Raw genomic sequence first — 24,838 nt, 5'->3', positions numbered from 1 at the left:
TTTTTGTAATGTAGCTAGCTGTGAATTTGGGGCCTTAGCACAGCCAGCATCTAGGGAAACCTAGCCAACCTGTACATTTTTTAAAATTAGACACCTAAGGGACTCCAGGATGAGGTGACTTGTGTGGCTCTCATCTGGTTCTGTCAACCAGAATGCAGCACAAACCTCAACATTCATCTAAAAAAACACATTTTCCTGATAATTTGTGGTGGAAAGTCCTGGAATCTGAGGGGAGCCACAAATTTTCTACCATTCAGCATTCCCTTCGGTCTCGCAATAAAAATGATGCCTCACTTGTGTGGGTGGGCCAAATGCCTGCGACAGAGAAGGGCCAAAAATGTGTAGAGTTTGAAGGGGAACCAATGCGGGTCCAAAAGGGCAGGTAATTTTTTACGTTTTTAGACCGTCTCTGCTGTGGCACCCACACAAATGAGGTATCATTTTTATAGGAATACCGAGGGGATCACTGGGTGGTGGGAAATCTGTTGTTTATTTCAATTTGTGGAAGAATATGGTGAAGAAATGCAAAGAAAATTTATGATTTTAGTCACATTTTGAGGTTTGCCGGGCATTGGGGGTAAGAAAACTGTTGAGATCCACGAGAGGCTCACCACCCTGTACTCCCCCTGGGTGTCTGGGTTTCAAACATATATAGAGCTGGTAGGTTTTTCCTAGACAAGAAGCAAGCACGCTAGCAAGTCTCTTACTTCTGTGATATCCCAAACCTTCAAACTTTGAAACAAATGCCCATAGGTTTTGATAAAAACACTCCTCACCCACCAACCAAGTTGGTGGCATGCTTCAGCATTGGGGTCCCACCAGAGACATGTAGTGTGTCAGGTGTGTGCTTTGACACTAGATTGAGGCGGATCAGGTTCTTTTTGTGAGTTGAAATCTCAACTGAGAGGAGAAGTGAAATAAAATTGTCTTGTGGTTACCTACCAATGTGGTTTGCTTTTAATCATGGTAACCTTGGAGGTTAAAAACAGTGATTTTTATAATTTGAGTGTCTGGGACATCACAGAAGTAAGAGACTTGGTAGCGTGCTTGCTTTTTGTTGTTGGCGATAGTAATTTGGTAAGGTGAGCTCTCTCTTTCCTCACTCTCTTTATTGGTACACACACATACTGGTTGGATTTGGCATGAGGTGGACTGATGGTTCAATATATGAAATTTTATAAACAAGGGATTTCACAAAAATGAAATGCACTGTTAATAATTGAAAGGTCAAAACAATTAACTCACAGCTCGTGAGCTGTAAAACTGCGTCAAGACACTAGTCTATTCACACACCTTTCATATGTGACACACACAAGACCATTCATGCCAGCAGCCTGAGGCCCAGCACATTACAACACTCATATCAACAGACAGTGTTGCTCAATGGCCCATCACTTTCATACGACCACATGTCTGATGAAGCAATCACATTCGCTGACGGTGTGTGTGGACTAGCGTTTGAAAAGCAGTGTGTGTATTGACCAGCAGCACATCACTACTACCACACACACTGCCAGCCGAATGCCACCTCAAACATACCACCAGCCGAGTGCCAGCTCACAAACCGCCTGCCAAACACCAGTCCACACACACTGCCAGCCAAGCACCAGTCCACACTAACCGCAAGCAAAGTACCAGTCCAAGCACGCCACTAGTGAAGAATCAGTCCATGCCCCCAGTCAGCCAAGTGGCAGCCCATGCATACCTCCATCACATTATTTTTAACAAAAAGAAAACACAATTGTAAGTAAATACAAAACTACTAACAAAACAGCTCTAACTAAATACAGCACACTAATGCAAACCGTGAAAAAATGAACAAAAAATATCAAACAATGCAGACCAGGCAACGCTCACGGGTGCTCCCAAAAACAGTTTTGCTTCTGGTACAATCTAATACATGCAGGCACATACAGCCCAGGATTAAAAAGGACACACAGGGCAGTGCATAGACTTTCCTATTCCATGCCTCTTTGCATGCAGACTATATGGCCCTCATTATTGCATTGGCAGTAAATCTTGCTTACCGCCGTGGTGACGGCCGCCAACATACCGCCACAGAGGCAAACATCCGTTCGCCAAATTATGATACACACACCAATCCAACAGAATATTGCCACATACACAAACCCGCCAGCCCAAAGGTCACCCATACCGTTACGCCAACAAAACAACATCTGCCACATTATGACCCACGAATCAGCACGGCAGACATTCAATGGCGGTACACACCAATGCACTCAAAATGAACACCCATATACTAAACTACACAACATTAGCCAATACCAAAAACACACACCTTACACTCATACACACATCACACCCACCCACCTACAGCACTATAAAACACACATCCACATTACCCACAACCCTCTATGAATACAAATTATTGCCACCAGACTGTCACCAAGACCACCGTGACAACTAGACACATACACCACATATACCGATACATCACTCACGCACCCCACTTCACCCACCCAACCACAGTACCCAACACCCGTATACTTACACACACCACACAACACTCATGCCCCCACATAGACTCCCCCGTTTCCCAGATGACGAGTTGCGGGTCATGATGGAGGAGATAATCAGGGAAGAGCCACAGCTGTTTGGAGCACAGGTACAGCAGATATCCATTGCCAGGAAGATGGAGCTATGGCGGAGGATCGTGGACAGGGGAACGCTGTGGGACAGCATCCAAGAACAATGGACGACATCAGAAAGAGGTGGAACAACCTACTGGGGAAGGTACATTCTGTGGTAGCAAGGCACCAGCTTGCCATACAGAGGATTGGCGGTATACCCCCACCTCCTCCCCAACAGCTCACAGCATGGGTGGAGAAAATCTTGGTATTACTGCATCCTGAGGGACTAACTGGAGTTGCCGGAGGACTGGACACTGGTGAGTCAACATTTACTACTTATCAACCCCCATACCTGCTTGCCATCTCACCCCCTCACCCTCTCACCCTCGCTCCCATCACTTCACTCAAATCCCACACACTGCACCTACACAGATGACTAACCCCAATGCCAAGCCCTGCATTCCATACCAATGTATGGACAGCCATCCCAGTCCTGCATGGACACCCATCACAAAAGCATGCACAGCATGGAGAACAATCACACAATACATCACCATACACAAACAAACGTGGCAGGGCAACAGCAACGATAGAGGGGAAGCAAGGGATGTACAATATGTCACAGACATGAAGCATAATACACCGCTTACATCCCCACAGGTTTCCCAGCCAATGTCAGCAGAGAGGAGGTGCCACAAGAAACCAGTCCCCCAACAGAAGATATCCCCAGTGATGACAGTAATTCTGGACTTCTGGATCTAGATGAACTACCTGGCCCATCAGGGACCACTGGTCAGTTAGTCACCCCAGCCCACTCCAAGTCAACCACAGAGCATCCCCCATCAGTATCCAACACCACAGCACCCGCCCAGCGTCCTCACACCTCTGTCCCCAGGACATATCAGTCAGCAGTGTACCTACCTGTACATGGACCCCAGTCCACACTTCGCCCCCAAGACAATCAGGGACCTGGGGTCAGTGGCAGTGGGCACACCGTTCAGGGGACAGAGGCACAGGGCAACAGGGACACTGGGAGGACAGCTGTGTGCCAGGGGGAGGACAGGCGCAGGGAACTGACTCTCCAGGAGGCACTCACCAAGATCCTGGGGGCTTACCAACAATCCAAGGACACAATGGGCCAGATCCTTAACAATATGCAGGAGAACAAGCGGCTGTAGGAGGAACTCCATCAGGAGATAAGGGAGGACTTGCAGGCTCTCAATACCACCATGATCTCCATAGCAGGGGTGCAGGCAGACATGGCCAACATCATGAGAGAATCAACAGCACACCAGCGGGCCCCTACCACTCGCCAGTCAATTGACCAGCCCGCCACTTCTGCTGCAGCTAGTGGGCAGGAGGCCCCGCCACAGGACCCACAGGCCACCAGCGCCCCTCCCCCTGCAGAAGGTGAACCACCCCACAAACGTTCCCTGCTACCCAGACAGAAGCCAGAGACACTTGCCAAGACCAAACCCACCACCAGGAAATGAGGCTCTCCTGATTGTCCCCCTTGTGTCCCACCCTGTCATCTTGTCCACTTTGAACTGCCTTTAATCGCCTTCCTATGGCCCCTTGGACACTGGACCTGTGCTACAAACAGACTGGAACAATACCCTGGACTTTCCTCTACCATCTCCCCATTCCATTGCACTTTTCAGTCAATTATTTGTACTACAATAAACACCTTTGAACACAACTTGAGTGACACTGTTTTATGTGTTGAAAATGTGTATTTATGAGAACAGCCATATCTAAAGCAAATGATCTGAACACTGTTTTAGCATACAAATAGTGACCTGTAGCTGTCACATCAGGCCACTATTGTCATATCACCAACATCTGTAAAATGACAAACCGTCAGTGACACCAAGTCAAGATGCAAAGGAAGTGAAGGCCTTCATGATACAGCCACACAGAGAACATCAATAGTCAGAGTAATGGTCAGGTCCAGTGTCTCACTTGTGTGTCACTATGCTGATCCAATGCTGAAAAACGTTGCTAGATAAACAGAACTTTGAGGTGAGCAAATCTAGATTGTTGCTGGTGTTACAGGGTGCTCCTTACTAGACCTGCTCTCCACCTAAACTTGGGAACTACCCAGAGTTCTCTATTCTTTTTGAGCATATTTATATATATATTTGACAGCTCCCACCAAGTCACAGTAAGCACAACTCAAGGTCCAGCAAGCGTCAGCTGTGAAGTTTCATCCGTTTCCCTGTCTGCAGACATGTGGAAACTATTGCTCTCACAGACAGGGAACTGCATGTTTAGCAGCTCCCTGTCTGTGACAGCTATGCCTACTCCTGCAGGAGGCCAGGAGCTGGCTGAAAGTGGGCTTGAAGCTCCCCTAGCGGTCCCATTGCTCGATGGGAAGGCAGGAGGAGCAGTTGTAACACAATAGAATATATAGAGCAGAAGGGAGTGGCAGCAAAATGGACAATAAAGGACAGAAGGGGGGGATAGGGGCATGGAACTCAGACAGGCAGGGTGGATGTGGCAGGGACAGGCGGCAGACATCTGACCAGGCTAGGCAGGTGGGAGGGATAGTGGTAGCTTAAAAGAACACTCAGGGGCATATTTATACTCCGTTTGCGCCGAATTAGCGTAGTTTTTTTCGACGCAAAATCGGCGCAAAACCAACGCCATATTTATACTTTGGCGTTAGACGCGTCTAGCGCCAAAGTATGAGGAAAGAGCGTCATTTTTTTGCGTGAACGCCTTCCTTGCGTTAATGAGATGCAAGGTAGGCGTTCCCGTCCCAAAAAATGACTGCGACACAAATGCGTGGTATTTATACTCCTGGGCAAAAATCACGCCCGGGAGTAGGCGGGGCAAAAAACCCCGCATTTGCGCCTCTTTTTAACGCCTGGGTCAGGGCAGGCGTTAAGGGACCTGTGGGCTCAAAATGAGCCCACAGCTGCCCTCCCATGCCCCCAGGGACCACCCCTGCCACCCTTGCCCACCCCAGGAGGACACCCAAGGATGGAGGGACCCATCCCAGGGACATTCAGGTAAGTTCAGGTAAGTATATATTTTTATTTTTTTTATATTTTTTTTTTGGCATGGGGGGGCCTGATTTGTGCCCCCCTACATGCCTCAATGCCCAATGACCATGTCCAGGGGACATAAGTCCCCTGGGCATGACCATTGGGCAAGGGGGCATGACTCCTGTCTTTACTAAGACAGGAGTCATGTAAATGGCGTCTGGGCGTCGTTAAAAATGGCGCAAATCGGGTGGAGGCGATTTTTTAGCGTCAACCTGACTTGCACCATTTTTAAGACGCCCTAACGCCATTTTCCCCAACGCCGGCGCTGCCTGGTGTACGTGTTTTTTTTCCACGCACACCAGGCAGCGCCGGTCTGCTAGTGCCGGCTAACGCCATTCAATAAATACGGCGCCCGCATGGTGCTTCAGAATGGCGTTAGCCGGCGCTAAACTTTTTGACGCTAAACTGCGTTAGCGCAGTTTAGCGTCAAAAAGTATAAATACGGGCCTCAGAGTAGATAGGAGGGGCAGTGCAGGTCCATGGAGCACTGAGGGCAAAAAGAAGGGAGCAGGGGCATGGACTCAGGATTCAAAGGGCAAGGGGAAGAAGGGTAGGGGCAGAAAGCTAAACACATAGGATAACCAGGAGGGCAATGATGGGGAATAGGACTGGGCAACAGAGGGCAGGAGGAGTGGGCAGAGATATCAAGTGAAATGGAAGCCAGTGGCCATCTCTTTGATTGTAAGGCAATTAGCCACAATAGGCTATCAATAGCTTGGTTGGTATAATGTTTCCTTGAATTTACATTGCTTTTGATCAGGGTATAAACCCTACCAGGAGAAATTAATTTTTATACTCTATTTCTCTTTTTTTAAAGTTTCACCCGAATGAAAGCGGTCCCTTTGTAAACCACCCCCTAGCAATGTATAGGAGACCTGTAGCCTAGTCATGGCAGTGCATGCCAGAAACTTGTGACAAGCTGTGGCATGTTGGAGGGGGCAAGGTTTGTAGTCAAATAAATCCCTTAATTTTTGGAATGAGAGATAGAGAAAGCTTGTATAAGAAATAGAAATGTATGGGGCCAGTGCCAGAGTGAAAGAGAAGAAGGAGTATTTGTTTGTTTATAAACCATAAACAGCAACTGTGAATTTGTGGCATGTAACATAAAATCACTACAGAAACAAAATGACTTCCACACTATGTCTATGATGACTAGGCTGGTAGCCATAGTATGACATCAATATCATGGTTGGTGCAGTAGTTCATTTGGTGTTTTTATATTGTTTTTGACCAGGGTTCAATTCCCACCTGGAGATATTTGTTTTTTATTTTGTTTTTTATTTAGTTTTTTCTTTTACCCAAAATGAAAGTGGTCACTTTGTAAATCATCTCCTGCCACCATCTAGGAGACTTGTGGCCGTGTATGTCAGAAATTTGTCACATGCTTTGGCATGTGGGGGGGGACAAGGTTTGCAATGAAAGGAATCCCTTAATTTGTGGAATGAGAAATAGAGGACACATGTATAAGAAAAAGAAATGTGTGGGGGCCAGTGTCACAGTGTAAGAGAGGAAGGGTTAGTTGTTTATAACGCAAGAAAAGCGACTGTGAATCTGTAGCATGTAACAAAATCACCATGAAAAACAAAAGAGGGTCTTCCAAACTCTTTCTATGATTACAAGGCCTTTAGCCAAAGTATGCAATAAATAGCATGTTGATATAATGGGTGATTCTGTTGGTTAACGTTGTTTTTGACCAGGCTTCAAACCTCACCTGGCGAAATGTGTTTTATATTGTTTTTTATTTATTTATAAATGAAAGAGGTCCCTTTGTAAATCACCCCCTGGCACTGGGAGATTTGTGGGCTATTTAGTCATGGAAGTGCATGTCAGAAATTCGTGACATGCTGAGGCACGTTGAAGGGGAGGGCAAGGTTTGCTGTGAAAAAAAAACCTTGATTTGTTGACTGAGAGATAGGAGAAGCTTGTATCAGAAAAAGAAGTGCATGGGGCCAGTTCCAGGGTGAAAGAAAGGAAAGGTTATATGTTTATAAAGCATGAAAAGCAACTGTGAATATGTGACATGCAAAAGAAAATTACCATGGAAATAAATGAAGGATTTCTGTAATGTATAGAAGTTAATAAGACTTTTGGCCAATAAACTTAAGCAATTTACCAAGTGGTGGGGTGGTAAGTACATGGAATAAAAAAATGTTTTGGCCAGGGTTCAAGCACCACCAACTGATTGTTTATTTACATATTTATATTTTTTTCGTAAGTTAACACAGGTGAAAGTTTTTAGAATAACCCACGGGCAAATCTGGGGGGGGGTCATAACACATTTATATATGAAACACCATATCCAGCAAACATGACATTCTGTGGCATATGTCACATGCCAGACTTGGACTCCAATCCCTTCTCCAGAAATGATCAGTACAACGGATGAGTGGGAAAGATAGTGCTTGAACCTCTTTCCTTTTTTTTTAATGTTTTTTTTAGTAACACAAACAACAAATTCTTGCATATTTAGTTTAAATGTGGAACACTAATAAACGTGCTTCAGCACTATTAACTTATTGTTTTATTAAATATTTAGGTGATTGAAATATATTAAATTAAATTAACACTATTTTTTAAGCTGTAATAAAACAAAATATCCCACCTGAAGTAAAATGTGTATACTTGTCTATTGTTTATTCAAAATTGCAAAATATTATGTATAGAATTAAGGTACTCACCTCAAATACATACCCAAAGGACCCGTCAATTATATTAATTGTGACAATAAAAGAAAACATAATATCATGATATGTGGCAAAAAAGAAATTGTGCAACCACACCACTGTAGTGAAGTCAAAGAAAATTGTAGGTGGTGCTCATCCCCAACCACACGGATAGCCAAACAGATGCCCCTTCCTTTTTTCTTGTGGACAAAGCAATACATGACATTATTAAAGAGGTAATAAGAGATGCAACTCAGTAACTCAAAAGTGCAGTCACTCATCTAAAACAGGCAATTATGGAGAATTATAATTATATACAGCCTTTAAGTGACAGAACACATTCACAGAACCAACTGTTTCATCTTTCTGTAAATTAACACTCTTCAGCATGATGTAAACTATTCGGGTCAGTGTTCTAAGGTCAAAGATCAATTGGGACTCCCTCTTTCGCATGTGTAGGGTACAATCTTCACCTCTGGGGCTGCAGCCAATGTGTTTAATTGCACAGAAAGACAGTTTAGTGTGATCACTGTAGTGAAACCTCTGAAAACGTTTGCCCACCGGGTATTTGGAATTATTGTGATCAATGACCCTCATTTGATCAAGCACCCGCCTTTTCACTGAACACATGGTACTCCCTACGTACCTGAGAAAAAATGGGCATTCTAGGACGTAGATTATATACTGTGTACTACAGGTGAAGAATTAAGTAATAGGGTCTGTATGTTGTCTAATGGTCCAATATTCCTTCCTCATCTGGATGTGCTTGCAGGCCTTACAACAACCACATGGGAAGAAACACTGTAGGCCGTGGTCTCTAATACTTTTTGTAAGTGTGATGTCATTGTGGATTAGTGTGTCCCTGAGTGAAGTAATTTTACCTCAATTGTAACTTCACAGGGATGAAAGTTGAAGATTAATAAGCATTTGACCTGTAAAACTGATTATGGTTCATGTGGCCCCCCTCCTGGGCCAAATACAGCCCATGGAACCACCGCCTCCCTGGGAACGGCCCATGCAATAGAGAGGAGGGGGGCATGCAGCCCCCCCACCAGGAGACATTAATGGCCCTGGGGACTACCCCCCAGGGCTAGATCCTGCTAGTTCCAGAATTGCGCACCCTCGTGAGGGAGCTGCTTGCTTTCGCTTAGCGGAAGCTATGACAGCTCTCACCAAGCAAAAGCAAACATCGAACACTATTGAGTGCCCTGGGTGGGGGCAGGGCAGCCAGGGAGACTTGGTCGAGCCCTTGGAAATGGGGTCCCCGGGGTGGAAATCAGCCCGGAAGGGGGGGCCATGTTTTGATAATACAATTGGGCCTGGAGAGGTGGTGGTCCCTGGGACCTAAGGGGGTCTGTGTGGTAACCCCATATCTATTTTAAATTTGTTTACCCAGGGAGGTGGTGGTCCCGGGGCCTGGGGACTGGGAACTGGGTCCTGGAGGGGTGTGTAGCCCCCAAAATATTTTTAGTAGGTAGCCCCCGGGAGGTGGTGGTCCCCGGGGCACAGATGATTCTCATGGTCCCCTAACAATTTTTATCATATAGGCCCGGGGAGGTGGAGGTCTCTGAAACCTGGGGGGTCTGTATGGACTCTCCATATATTTTTTCAACCTCTTTGCTGCTAGGCTTTCTTCTCCCATTGCTAAGCCTTTTTTGGGCTATTTGGGGTAGTTTGCGCTGGGCTCCATAACGTTTTGTCCAAATAAGGTATCCATGCCAAATTTGCATATTTTTTTTACAACATCCTTTTTGTCCAAACATGGTATCCATGCCAAATTTGCATCCTTGTTTTTACAACATCCTGGGGAGTCTAAGATACCCAGTGTTTGTAGATTCCCGTGGAGGGGACTGGGGAATTAACCAAAAAAAGATACATTTTGGGGTTTTTGTGACAAATGGGATAAAGATGATGCAGAAGAAAGCTTCTGTTTTTTTTTCTCTGCCAATAGCATCAATAATATCTTCACAGCTTTCAGGAATAGGCAGACTTGAATCAGAAAACCATTTTTTCAACCCAGTTTTGGCATTTTACTGGGATACCACCCATTTTTCCAATTTTTTGGTCTTTCAACCTACTTCCAGTTGGTGGTAGAAATGTTTGTGAAATCAATAATGGATCCAGAAAAGCTATACATTTCTGAGAAGTAGACAAAATTCTGAATTCAGCAAGGGGTTATTTGTGTACATCCTTTAGGGTTTTCCTATGGAATGTAACAGTTGAACCAAAAAAAATTTAAATCAATTTGAAAAAAAACAGCCATTTGTGTCAACGTTTTCATTTGTAACTTTTTCTAACTATGGTAGATTTTCTAAAGCATGATACTGTTATGTCCACTGGACCCTTTTGATTGCAGGGATAAATAGGGCTTGTAGGTTCACCAAGAACCCCAGGTACCCAGAGTCAATAACTGAGCTGCGCCATGCAATGGTTTTTCATTGTGTACCAGGTATAGCTCAATTCATTTGGTGAAATATAAAGAGTGAAAATAGGTATCAAGGAAACCTATGTATTTCCAGAATGGACACCAAATATGGAGTATAGACATGGTGGTTATTTGCACATCTCTAAATGTGTGGGTACCCATACTAGCATGTGAATTAGAGGGTATTTCTCAAAATGATTTCTTTCTTACACATTGTCTTACATTTGGAAGGCACAAATGCAGAGTAAAACAATTGGAAATAACACTTGTTTTACTATTCTGTATTCCTGTAAGTCTTCCTATAAAAATGGTACCTCACTTGTGTGGGTAGGCCTAGTGCTCGCAACAGGAAACAGCCCAAAACACAAGGTGGGTACATCACATTTTCCACTGATAACGGACCCTTTTTTGTAATATAGCTAGCTGTGAATTTGGGGCCTTAGCACAGCCAGCATCTAGGGAAACCAAGCAAACCTGAATTTTTTTTTAAATTAGACACCTAAGGGACTCAGGATGAGGTGACTTGTGTGGCTCTCATCAGGTTCTGTCAATCAGAATGCCGCACAAACCTCAAAATTCATCTAAAAAAACACATTTTCCTGATAATTTGTGGTAGAAAGTCCTGGAATCTGAGGGGAGCCACAAATTTCCTACCACTCAGCATTCCCTTCGGTCTCCCAATAAAAATGATGCCTCACTTGTGTGGGTGGGCCAAATGCCTGCGACAGAGAAGGGCCAAAAATGTGTAGAGTTTGAAGGGGAACCAATGCGGGTCCAAAAGGGCAGGTCATTATTTACGTTTTTAGACCGTCTCTGCTGTGGCACCCACACAAATGAGGTATCATTTTTATAGGAATACCGAGGGGATCACTGGGTGGTGGGAAATCTGTTGTTTATTTCAATTTGTGGAAGAATATGGTGAAGAAATGCAAAGACAATTTATGATTTTAGTCACATTGTGAGGTTTGCCGGGCATTGGGGGTAAGAAAACTGTTGAGATCCACAAGAGGCTCACCACCCTGTACTCCCCCTGGGTGTCTGGATTTCAAACATATCTAGAGCTGGTAGGTTTTTCCTAGACAAGAAGCAAGCATGCTAGCAAGTCTCTTACTTCTGTGATATCCCAAACCTTCAAACTTTGAAACAAATGCCCATAGGTTTTGATAAAAACACTCCTCACCCACCAACCAAGTTGGTGGCATGCTTCAGCATTGGGGTCCCACCAGAGACATGTAGTGTGTCAGGGGTGTGCTTTGACACTAGATTGAGGCGGATCAGGTTTTTTTTGTGAGTTGAAATCTCAACTGAGAGGAGAAGTGAAATAAAATTGTCTTGTGGTTACCTACCAATGTGGTTTGTTTTTAATCATGGTAACCTTGGAGGTTAAAAACAGTGATTTTTATAATTTGAGTGTCTGGGACATCACAGAAGTAAGAGACTTGGTAGCGTGCTTGCTTTTTGTTGTTGGCGATAGTAATTTGGTAAGGTGAGCTCTCTCTTTCCTCACTCTCTTTATTGGTACACACACATACTGGTTGGATTTGGCATGAGGTGGAGTGATGGTTCAATATATGAAATTTTATAAACAAGGGATTTCACAAAAATGAAATGCACTGTTAATAATTGAAAGGTCAAAACAATTAACTCACAGCTCGTGAGCTGTAAAACTGCGTCAAGACACTAGTCTATTCACACACCTTTCATATGTGACACACACAAGACCATTCATGCCAGCAGCCTGAGGCCCAGCACATTACAACACTCATATCAACAGACAGTGTCGTTCAATGGCCCATCACTTTCATACGACCACATGTCTGATAAAGCAATCACATTCGCTGACGGTGTGTGTGGACTAGCGTTTGAAAAGCAGTGTGTGTATTGACCAGCAGCACATCACTACTACCACACATACTGCCAGCCGAATGCCAGCTCAAACATACCACCAGCCGAGTGCCAGCTCACAAACCGCCTGCCAAACACCAGTCCACACACACTGCCAGCCAAGCACCAGTCCACACTAACCGCAAGCCAAGTACCAGTCCAAGCACGCCAATAGTCAAGAATCAGTCCATGTACCCAGTCAGCCAAGTGGCAGCCCATGCACACCTCCATCACATTATTTTTAACAAAAAGAAAACACAATTGTAAGTAAATACAAAACTACAAACAAAACAGCTCTAACTAAATACATCACACTAATGCAAACCGTGAAAAAATTAACAAAAAATATCAAACAATGCAGACCAGGCAACACTCACGGGTGCTCCCAAAAACACTTTTGCTTCTGGTACAATCTAATACATGCAGGAACATACAGCCCAGGATTAAAAAGGACACACAGGGCAGTGCATAGACTTTCCTATTCCATGCCTCTTTGCATGCAGACTCTATGGCCCTCATTATTGCATTGGCAGTAAATCTCGATTACTGCCGTGGTGACGTCCGCCAACATACCGCCACAGAGGCAAACATCCGTTCGCCAAATTATGATACACACACCAATCCAACAGAATATTGCCACATACACAAACCCGCCAGCCCAAAGGTCACCCATATCGTTACGCCAACAAAACAACATCTGCCACATTATGACCCACGAATCAGCACGGCAGACATTCAATGGCGGTACACACCAGTGCACTCAAAATGAACACCCATATACTAAACTACACAACATTAGCCAATACCAACAACACACACCTGACACTCATACACACATCACACCCACCCACCCACAGCACTATAAAACACACATCCACATTACCCACAACCCTCTATGAATACAAATTATTGCCACCAGACTGTCACCAAGACCACTGTGACAACTAGACACACACACCACATATACCCATACATCACTCTTGCACCCCACTTCACCCACCCAACCACAGTACCCAACACCTGTATACTTACACACACCACACAACACTCATGCCCCCACATAGACTCCCCCGTTTCCCAGATGACGAGTTGCGGGTCATGATGGAGGAGATAATCAGGGAAGAGCCACAGCTGTTTGGAGCACAGGTACAGCAGATATCCATTGCCAGGAAGATGGAGCTATGGCGGAGGATCGTGGACAGGGGAACGCCGTGGGACAGCATCCAAGAACAAGGGACGACATCAGAAAGAGGTGGGACAACCTACTGGGGAAGGTACATTCTGTGGTAGCAAAGCACCAGCTTGCCATACAGAGGATTGGCGGTATACCCCCACCTCCTCCCCAACAGCTCACAGCATGGGTGGAGCAAATCTTGGTATTACTGCATCCTGAGGGACTAACTGGAGTTGCCGGAGGACTGGACACTGGTGAGTCAACATTTACTACTTATCAACCCCCATACCTGCTTGCCATCTCACCCCCTCACCCTCGCTCCCATCACTTCACTCAAATCCCACACACTGCACCTACACAGATGACTAACCCCAATGCCAAGCCCTGCATTCCATACCAATGTATGGACAGCCATCCCAGTCCTGCATGGACACCCATCACAAAAGCATGCACAGCCTGGAGAACAATCACACAATACATCACCATACACAAACAAACGTGGCAGGGCAACAGCAACGATAGAGGGGAAGCAAGGGATGTACAATATGTCACAGACATGAAGCATAATACACCGCTTACATCCCCACAGGTTTCCCAGCCAATGTCAGCAGAGAGGAGGTGCCACAAGAAACCAGTCCCCCAACAGAAGATATCCCCAGTGATGACAGTAATTCTGGACTTCTGGATCTAGATGAACTACCTGGCCCATCAGGGACCACTGGTCAGTTAGTCACCCCAGCCCACTCCAAGTCAACCACAGAGCATCCCCCATCAGTATCCAACACCACAGCACCCGCCCAGCGTCCTCACACCTCTGTCCCCAGGACATATCAGTCAGCAGTGTACCTACCTGTACATGGACCCCAGTCCACACTTCGCCCCCAAGACAATCAGGGACCTGGGGTCAGTGGCAGTGGGCACACCGTTCAGGGGACAGAGGCACAGGGCAACAGGGACACTGGGAGGACAGCTGTGTGCCAGGGGGAGGACAGGCCCAGGGAACTGACTCTCCAGGAGGCACTCACCAAGATCCTGGGGGCTTACCAACAATCCAAGGACACAATGGGCCAGATCCTTAACAATATGCAGGAGAACAAGCGGCTGTAGGAGGAACTCCATCAGGAGATAAGGGAGGACTTGCAGGCTCTCAATACCACCATGATCTCCATAGCAGGGGTGCAGGCAGACATGGCCAACATCATGAGAGAATCAACAGCACACCAGCGGGCCCCTACCACTAGCCAGTCAATTGACCAGCCCGCCACTTCTGCTGCAGCTAGTGGGCAGGAGGCCCCGCCACAGGACCCACAGGCCACCAGCACCCATCCCCCTGCAGAAGGTGAACCACCCCACAAACGTTCCCTGCTACCCATACAGAAGCCAGAGACACTTGCCAAGACCAAACCCACCACCAGGAAATGAGGCTCTCCTGATTGTCCCCCTTGTGTCCCACCCTGTCATCTTGTCCACTTTGAACTGCCTTTGCTCGCCTTCCTATGGCCCCTTGGACACTGGACCTGTGCTACAAACAGACTGGAACAATACCCTGGACTTTCCTCTACCATCTCCCCATTCCATTGCACTTTTCAGTCAATTATTTGTACTACAATAAACACCTTTGAACACAACTTGAGTGACACTGTTTTATGTGTTGAAAATGTGTATTTATGAGAACAGCCATATCTAAAGCAAATGATCTGAACACTGTTTTAGCATACAAATAGTGACCTGTAGCTGTCACATCAGGCCACTATTGTCATATCACCAACATCTGTAAAATGACAAACCGTAGGTGACACCAAGTCGAGATGCAAAGGAAGTGAAGGCCTTCATGATACAGCCACACAGAGAACATCAATAGTCAGAGTAAGGGTCAGGTCCAATGTCTCACTTGTGTGTCATTGGAAGTATTGTCATATAACTGATGTTCTGTTGTCCTCATCCTCATCCTCTGCCTCCTCATCCTTACTGTCCTCAGGGTCCAATGCTGCCATGTAGTCATCTCCAGTCCCATCCTCCTGCAGAAAAGGCACATGTCATCTGAGGGCCAGGTTGTGCAATATGCAGCATACCACTACTATCTGGCAGACCTTCTCGGTGAGTAGCACAAGGATCCACCTATCAGATGCAAGCATCTGAACCTGGTCTTCAGGGGGCCGAAGGTTGTCTCGGTTATTCTCCTGGTTCGCCCATCTGCATCATTATAACGGTTCTCAGCCCCTGTCCTGGCATTCCTCACCGGGGTCAGTAGCTATGATAGGTTTGGGTAGCCAGAGTCACCTGAAAGTATTAAGGGACAACATTTAGCCTTACACAATGCTATGGGAATAACACTTGAAGGCATACACTGACATACAGTGGGTGGGGACTCCGGCTCACCTATTAGCCGCACCCTGTTCCTCTGTAGTTGGGCCATCACATTTGGGATGCTGCTATTCCTCAGAATGAAGGCGTCATGCATTGACCCAGGATACTTAGCAGTAATGTGGGAGATGTACTGGTCCGCCAGGCACACTCTTCCGATTCCTGAACACCTGTTCATTCTGGTGGGGGGGGACAAAGGCACTCAACCACCAATGTCAGAAAAGGTTCCCACTCAGGTTTCCACTCAACCACCAATGTCAAAAAAGGTTCCCACTCAACCACCAATGACATGCAAGAAGCCCTCACCTCCAGCTGGGACACAGCAGCTCTTACATTCCAGCACAGGCTGCCCAGGAGACACCTCCCTCAGCAGAGACACAGCAGCCCTCACCTCCAACAGAGGCTGCCCAGGAGACACCTCCCCCAGCAGAGACACAGCAGCCCTCACCTCCAGCAGAGGCTGCCCAGGAGACACTTCCCCCAGCAGAGACACAACAGTCCTCATCTCCAGCAAGGGCTGCCCAGGTGACACCTCCCCCAGCAGAGACACATCAGCCCTCACCTCCAACAGAGGCTGCCCAGGAGACACCTCCCCCAGCAGAGACACAGCAGCCCTCACCTCAGCAGAGGCTGCCCAGGAGACACCTTTCCCAGCAGAGACAATGTAGCCCTCACCTCCAGCAGAGGGCATGTAGGCCACTCTCCAGGGACTGTTGAACACGGAGCTCCCTCCAGAAGCAGTGACCAAGTTCCCCACCTCAGAGACTGTGACCTTGCACTCCCCAGCATTGGGAAATGGGCATGGAGCCCCCTCCAGGAGCAGTGGGCAAGTTCCCGACTTCAGCTGAGGTGCCCCCCAACCCCCTTCCTCCTGAGGTGACTGTACACTTCTGAGATGTTGCCCCGGCACAGTGTTGTGTGGAATTTGTCAGTATCAAGTTGGGGATTGGACTGTGCCCTGTGGCAATGTAGGCCTTATGTATTTTGGATTGGCATTGGACCTTTCTGGACCATTGTTCATGTATCTTTGTTCTAAAACTGGTTCATATGGTGGGAGTTGACTTGCTAATACAATGTCAGTGCTGCCGAACTGTAGTGCTTATATTATTATGCTGTGCATCATGTGCCATTGGTTTACATCTGCAGCTAGTTGTGTGTATGGTGTGTGTGTGTCTGGTGTGTTTCGTGCATGTGTGTGTCACTCTCCTTTCCCTCCCTCCCTCCCTTGTGTGCTAGGCGGCTGCACTCACATTTGTTGTCTTCGTTGGCGTTAGTCTTCCACATGGTGCATGGCGTAGAAGAGCATCAGGAAGACTTGCATTTCTGGTTCCATGGCGGCATTGGTCTTCTCTGTCTCTGTTGGTGAGTCTTTGGTCTTCTGTGATGTGTTTCGGCCAGGCTTTTGATGGCACTGTACCACCCTGGAAATCGTGGCGGTTTGCAGTGTCATAATACGGTAGGCAGAACCTTGGCTTCCGTCTGGCTGTTTATGGCTACCGTCGTAGTCAGTGGTGTTAACGCCCTGGCGGATGGTGTGGTACATTGGCTGTCTATGAGAGTTATCACCGCCATGGTCATAATTTGGCAGTAATTACCGCCAGCGGTATTACAGCCACTTTAACAACACTGCCAATGTCATAATGACCACCTATATCTCTTGGAGGGATTTGTTTTGGGCGTGGGAGGAATGTAATCAGCAAAGTAGTAATATTTCAATCTTGCCACATCCTTCGGCATTCCAACTCTAGTGAGACTTGCCTTTTCCACTATAACGAGGCTGCCTATCACAGACTCCTGAAACTGAACAGAAGTCATCTTGGACTCTGGAGAACAATCCTTAAACACAACAAAAGCATTAAAGGTTGCTCAATGGAATAAATGGATATCCAACTTCTTATATCAAATGAATGCCTTACGAACAGCAGGGTAAGATTCCAACCTCTGATCTACTCTATCTACAACATCCATGTGCTTATAGTAGTCTAACACACACAGGTGTGCATACTTCAGAAACCTGACCCCAAACAGTCAGAGGTGAAGTACCTTCATCATGGATGGTAGTCAGCACGCAGACATCCCTCCTGTCTTCAAATTTCACAGCTAGCAGTTCATCACTAGGCAAGGCACTGCACTGTCCCCTCTCATGTTTGCCCAAAACAAGAAAACAAGGGGCCATATTTATACTTTTTGACGCAAAACTGCGCTAACGCAGTTTTGCGCCCAAAAAATTAGCGCCGGCTAACGCCATTCTGAAGCACCATGCAGGCGCCGTATTTATTCAATGACGTTAGCCGGCGTTAGCCGCCGGCGCTGTCTGGTGTGCGTTAAAAAAAACGACGTACACCAGGCAGCGCCGGCGTAGGGGGAAAATGGCATATGGGCGTCCACAAATGGTGCAAGTCAGGCTGAGGCAAAAAAATCGCCTCAACCCGATTTGCGCCATTTTTTTACGACGCCCAACCCCCATTGAAATGACTCCTGTCTTAGCAAAGACAGGAGTCATGCCCCCTTGCCCAATGGCCATGCCCAGGGGACTTCTGTCCCCTGGGCATGGTCATTGGGCATAGTGGCATGTAGGGGGGCACAAATCAGGCCCCCCTATGCCACAAAAAAAAAAAAAAAATACTTACCTGGACTTACCTTAATGTCCCTTTGGTGGGTCCCTCCATCCTTGGGTGTCCTCCTGGGGTGGGCAAGGGTGGCAGGGGGTGTCCCTGGGGGCAGGGGAGGGCACCTCTGGGCTCATTCTGAGCCCACAGGTCCCTTAACGCCTGCCCTGACCCAGGCGCTAAAATCCGGCGCTAATGCAGGTTTTTTAGACCCGCCCACTCCCGGGCTTCATTTTTGCCCGGGAGTATAAATACGACGCATATGCATCGGAGTCATTTTTTAAGATGGGAACGCCTACCTTGCATATCATTAACGCAAGGAAGGTGTTCACGCAAAAAAATGACGCTAACTCCATGAACTTTGGCGCTAGACGCGTCTAACGCCAAAGTATAAATATGGAGTTAGTTTTGCGTCGAATTAGCGTAAAAAAAAACGATGCAAATTCGGCGCAAACGGAGTATAAATATGCCCCAAGGTTCTTTGGATAACCTTTACCATTAGAGCAGACTGTGCCCCAAGCAACAGTGTCCACTTTGAACAATTGCCGGAAAATTGCACAACAGTGTAGAAGGTATCTACGTATAAATGGTGACCTTTGTTAGAAAGCCCTCTAACAAGTCTCCACACAACTTTCTCACTAACTCTGAAAGTGGACAGACAACCAGGGTGGTCAATATTGGTATCCCTACTAGAGTATACCTGGAAATTATAGACATACCCTATACTAGTCTCAGACAGCATATACATCTTAATTCCATAACGTGCCCTCTTGCTAGGAGTGTACTGCCTAAAAAGCAAATGGCCCTTGAACAAGATCAAAGACTCATTCACAGCTATCTCTTTCCCTGGAACGTAGATCTCTGAAAATCTATCTACAAAGTGATCAAGGACAGGCCAAATCTTAAAAAGGGCACAAGGTTTTAAACTTCATGCCTTGTTCCACTGGGAGCCAATGGAGAGAAGAGATAGTGGATTTGGCTGATTCATGTCTCGGTATGTCTAGGAGAAGACGGGCAGAGGCTTTCTGCAGCACCTGCAGCTTTTTTTTCATGTATTTCCGTAAACCAAGGGACAATACGTTGCCTTAGTCCAACCGAGAAATGATAAGAGCCTGAATAATGAGTCTTTTCGCAATGAATGGAAGAATTTTAAAGACCTTCCTCAAGAGCCTAAACAAACCAAAACATGTAGAGGAAATCTTATTAACATGATAGTCCCTGGTAAGCGGGGGGTCAAGCCAGACTCCTAGGCTCTTAATATTTCCCTTGGTGGGGCGGGGGCGATCCCCTAGGGATTCCAGAATAGCAGAGTTGAACCCTAGTCGAGGGCTGTGTCCTAGTATCATCACTTCGGTCTTGTCTCCATTAAGCTTAAGCTTACATTCAGATATCCATCCTGACACCACCTGCAGGCAGAGGGCAAGTGACAAACAATTAGTGCTGGAATTGGTCGATAATCAAACTACCAGCTGAGTGTCATCTGCATATGACACCAGTGAAGACCATACGGCTTAACTATCTCTGCCAGAGGGGACATATAAATGTTAAATAGCATAGAGCTAAGAGACGAGCCCTGAGGCTCTCTGCATCTGCTCTTGACACAACTAGAGAGAAAAGAATGGTCAAGTACCTGAAATGATCTCCCTACAAAAAAGTGGAGAGCCATCTCAGATCAAGAAGAATAATGGCTGACACAATCCCCTGATCAAGACGCTCCCAAGCCTCTTCCATGACTGCAATCATAGCCGATTCAGTGCTGTGGAGTGGTCTAAAGCCCATCTGAGTGGGGTGAAGGATATTATTATCTTCAAGGAAACTCGAGAGTTGAGCATTAACGTGCTTTTCAATTATTTTAGATAAGCCTGGCAGCAGAGAAATGGGCCTGTAACTACTAAGCAGAGCTGCATCAAGATTAGTTTTTTTTCAACAGAGGTTTAACTATAGCATGTGTCCACTGATCCGGAACAAAGCTTCTAGAAAAGGTCAGTAAGAACTGGTACTATAACCGAAGCACCTAAGGCCAGTACATAAGGGGGAGCTGGGTCGAGCGGAGTGCCCGACTTAAGAGTAGAAAGTAATTTAGCGACCAAGTCCATGGAGAGGGGGGAAAATTGCAAAAAGAGGGTGAAACGCAAGATATGCTGACCTATAGAATCAGGAGACTGATGAGCATTTACCGGAAAAGCCGAATAAATATCTGAGATTTTTTGCTGAAAAAACAATGCCAGATTACTGCTGTGTTCTTGGGAAGCATCCATAAATTCACCGCGAGTGTGTGGTTGTGCAAGTTTTTTAAGTAATTGAAATATCTCTTTTGGGGAGTTGGATGACTGCTTAATTCTAATGGCATAGTATGTAGATTGGGCTGATTTTATTTCAGCGTGGAAAAATCTGATAGCTTTCCTATACTCCTGCTTTAGTGAAACTTCATAGGATTTATTTTCTCCATCTTCTTTCCAGACGTCTACATTCCCTTTTAAGATGGTGAAGATGAGAAGAAAACCAAAGAGTGCCTTTTTTACAACGTCGCCCAGTTTTAGTCAAGTAGGGAAGCAGAGTGTCCAAACTTTTGGTAATCCAACCAGTTAATGACTCTAGAAAGCCAGCCTTATTCTCCATAGAGGAAAGTTTCAGTCTTACAAGGGTGTTAATCCAGTCGCTAGCCTTAAGTTTGTGCCAGCGCCAGTGAGGTTGAGTTATAATCTGGGAAGATCTACCCATGGTAGGGATGGCTAGGTTAAGTGTGATTAGAAAGTGATCTGACCAAGCCAGAGGGAGAAGAGACATGGCGGTTAGACCAACTAAATTGCTAAAAACTAAATCAATGGTGTGGCATTTAGCATGTGTAGGGCCTCTAACTAATTGGATCAACTCTAATGCAGCCATATCAGTAAGAAGAGTTTTAGCAGCTGATTTTTCGGAGTCCTCTGCATGACTGTTAAAGTCACCCAAAACAGTGAAATTGGGTTTTTTACATATTAGTTAAGAAAGCTGATCAGGAAATGGTTGTAGAAAGGTTTCTGAGTGACTGGAAGGACGATAAACCAGGGCTCCTGAGAAGGTGAACTGGGGATTTAGTGTAATAGAAAAGTACATACTTTCACAACCAGGTAACTGGAGAGGCTGAGAAGTGAGCTTTACTCATTTCCTATAAATAATAGTCATTCCCCCACCTTTTGAGGTGTCTTTATCCAACCTAGTTATCAAGTAACCTTGAGGTAATGCCAGGGCTACATCTGGGGATGACCCCTCAGGGAGACAAGTCTCAGTAAGAAACAAGGCTGTAGGTGTGAAATCACTCAAAAGTAGATGTATATCAAGTTTATGGGCAGTCAGAAAACGACAGTTGGCCTAAAGAAAAGCACTAATTGAACCATCCTGAAGTGATTGCCTTGTCACTGATTCAGGCTGGGGGGACCAGTGACAGGTGGTACAGGGCCACCTATCATTAATGGGGTCTAAGCAACAAAAACATCCTTCCAAGGGGACAGGCCTGAGAGGCTGAAGAAAGTCAGAAGAGTAGGTGACCATTTTCTTCCTAGTGGGACTAAGGGTTCTGGCACCTGGGCCCGTCCGGGCATGGACGGGTGCAGACAGGCTTGCCTTAGGCGTGCCTTTGGCGCTCCAACCGCACCCCTGATGTGCGCGGCTGCAGCATTGCGCCCCTTATATGGGGACGAGAGCAGAAAAAGACAGCAGCTCGACTGCTAACTTTTTAAAGATAGCGGCTAGAAAATGTGCCCCGAGGAAGAAATAAAATGGACACTGCCGGCTCCACGAGTCCTGGCTAGAATGCCGCAATCATCCTGTAAGAGCAAAAGGGAAAGAAACAGGTAAGGGGGGTGAAGCGCAGAGGTTCCTGACAGAGTGCAGAATAGGAGGAATTACTAGATATTGAACGCGTGTGCTCCACCACCCAAGGCCACTAAATATGGGCCTAGGGGGACAAAGAGAGAGGCTGAGGCAGAACAAAGTCACAGGAGAAAGACAGAGTAACCCAAAATCACTTCCCAAGACAATATAAAATAGATTACAAACAGTTTAAAAAACTGGTAAAAATGTAAAACCATTAGAGCTTAATCACCTGCAGACATAATCAAAAAGGTCTGCTGTTGCCATCAAGGGACAGGTAAACCAATATGAAGACAGCAATGGTGTCAACACCAGGACAGTACGCGCTCTACGGGCAACATAATGCAAAATGACATGTAATAATTCATGCATTGTGTGGTGATATTGCATTTTAACTTTTTGCATTGCAGGTATTTATTTTGAAATGTCATTATTATTGTTTGCAATGTATTGTTCATTTTCAAGCCTTTCCTGCAGCCTGGCTGGGTGTGGCATGTGGGCAGGGCTTGGGTCTATTTAAGGAACCCAACCCAGCTCCACGTGGTCACTATTCAGCGGTCCCTGTGCAGAGCAGCAGCATTTTCCAGGGCTCCTGTTCCGGAGGTGTAGTTGGACATTTCCTGGCCCTGTCCTCATTATCTTGCTGATCTTCAAGCAGGGCGGTAAGGTGGAGTTTGGGGAAGGCCCTCGACTCCGAGTTTTTGGCTTTGTGATTTACAATGTGTGAGATTTATTCTTGGCACTTAACCCTTGCAGTTCGGATCCGCAGAGTGCGCGATCATTTCGAGGCTTTTGAATCTTGATGGTTGAATCGGCAACAGTATACGCGATTCATTCTTGGCAATTAACCCTTGTAGTTCAGATCGGCAGAGTGCACGATCATTTTAAGGCATTTGAATCTTGGTGGTTGAATCGGCAACAGTGTGCGTGATTCATTCTTGGCAATTAACCATTGCAGTTCGGATCGGCAGAGTGCGCGATCATTTCAAGGCATTTGAATCTTGATGGTTGAATCGGCAACAGTGTGCGCGATTCATTCTTGGTAATTAACTCTTGCAGTTCGGATCGGCAAAGTGCGCGATCATTTCAAGGCATTTGAATCTTGATGGTTGAATCAGCAACAGTGTGCGCAATTCATTCTTGGCAATTAACCCTTGCAGTTCGGATCGGCAGAGTGCGCAATCATTTTAAGGCATTTGATTCTTGATGGTTGAATCGGCAACAGTGTGCACGATCATTCTTGGCAATTAACCCTTGCAGTTTGGATCGGCAGAGTACACGATCATTTCGAGGCATTTGAATCTTGACGGTTGAATCGGCAACAGTGTGCGCAATTCATTCCTGGCAATTAACCTTTGCAGTTCAGATCGGCAGAGCGCGCGATCATTCCAGATTCTTGAGTCTTGATGCACAGTCTGGCAATAAGGCGCGCAATAACGTCTGGGCAATTGAATCTTGAAACTTAGATCAAACAGAGTGTGATCTTTCTAGACAAAACAAGTTTAGTCTTTTTGTCTATTCTACAGTATCATTCATGAATCCTATAGCAGTTACTTCTGTGGGAACAAATGTACTCATTGATTCTTGTTGGGATGTAGTGTCCTGTGCAGCGGTGCTTGTGGCGGCGGGGCCCTTGGCAGTGACTCAGCTGCTGGCGGTCCTGTCTGGCCCAGCGGGGCTGGTGCTGGCGGTCCTTTATGGCCCAGCGGGGCTGGTGCTGGCGGTCCTTTATGGCCCAGCTGGACTGGTGCTGGCGGTCCTGTCCTGTGCAGCTGGGCTGGTGTTGGTGGTCCTGTCCTGGGCAGCTGGGCTAGTGCTGGTGGTCCTGTCCTGGGCCGCTGGGTTGGTGCGGGCGGTGGCCTCCTGGGCAGCAGGGCTGGTGCTGGCGGTGGCCTCCTGGGCAGCGGGGATGATGGCGGTTGCCTCCTGGGCAGCGGGGATGATGGCAGTGGCCTCCTGGGCAGTGGGGATGATGGTGGTGGCCTCCTGGGCAGCAGGGCTGGTGCTAGCGGTGGCCTCCTGGGCAGCGGGGATGATGGCGGTGGCCTCCTGGGCAGCGGGGATGATGGCGGTCTTCTCCGCCGTGCTAATCTTCCCAGACTTGCTGAGTTTTTTGTGCCCCTTCCCCACCTTGGAAGGTGTCGCAGCTGACTCCAAACTCCCACCTGTACCCCTGGGAGCGGCTTTGGTGGCTGGAGTCTTCCCCCTCTCCCTCCGGGCACTGGC

This window comes from Pleurodeles waltl, chromosome 5 (assembly GCF_031143425.1).
Source record: "Pleurodeles waltl isolate 20211129_DDA chromosome 5, aPleWal1.hap1.20221129, whole genome shotgun sequence".
NCBI lineage: Eukaryota > Metazoa > Chordata > Amphibia > Caudata > Salamandridae > Pleurodeles > Pleurodeles waltl.
Note: the sequence above shows the minus strand (reverse complement) of the source record.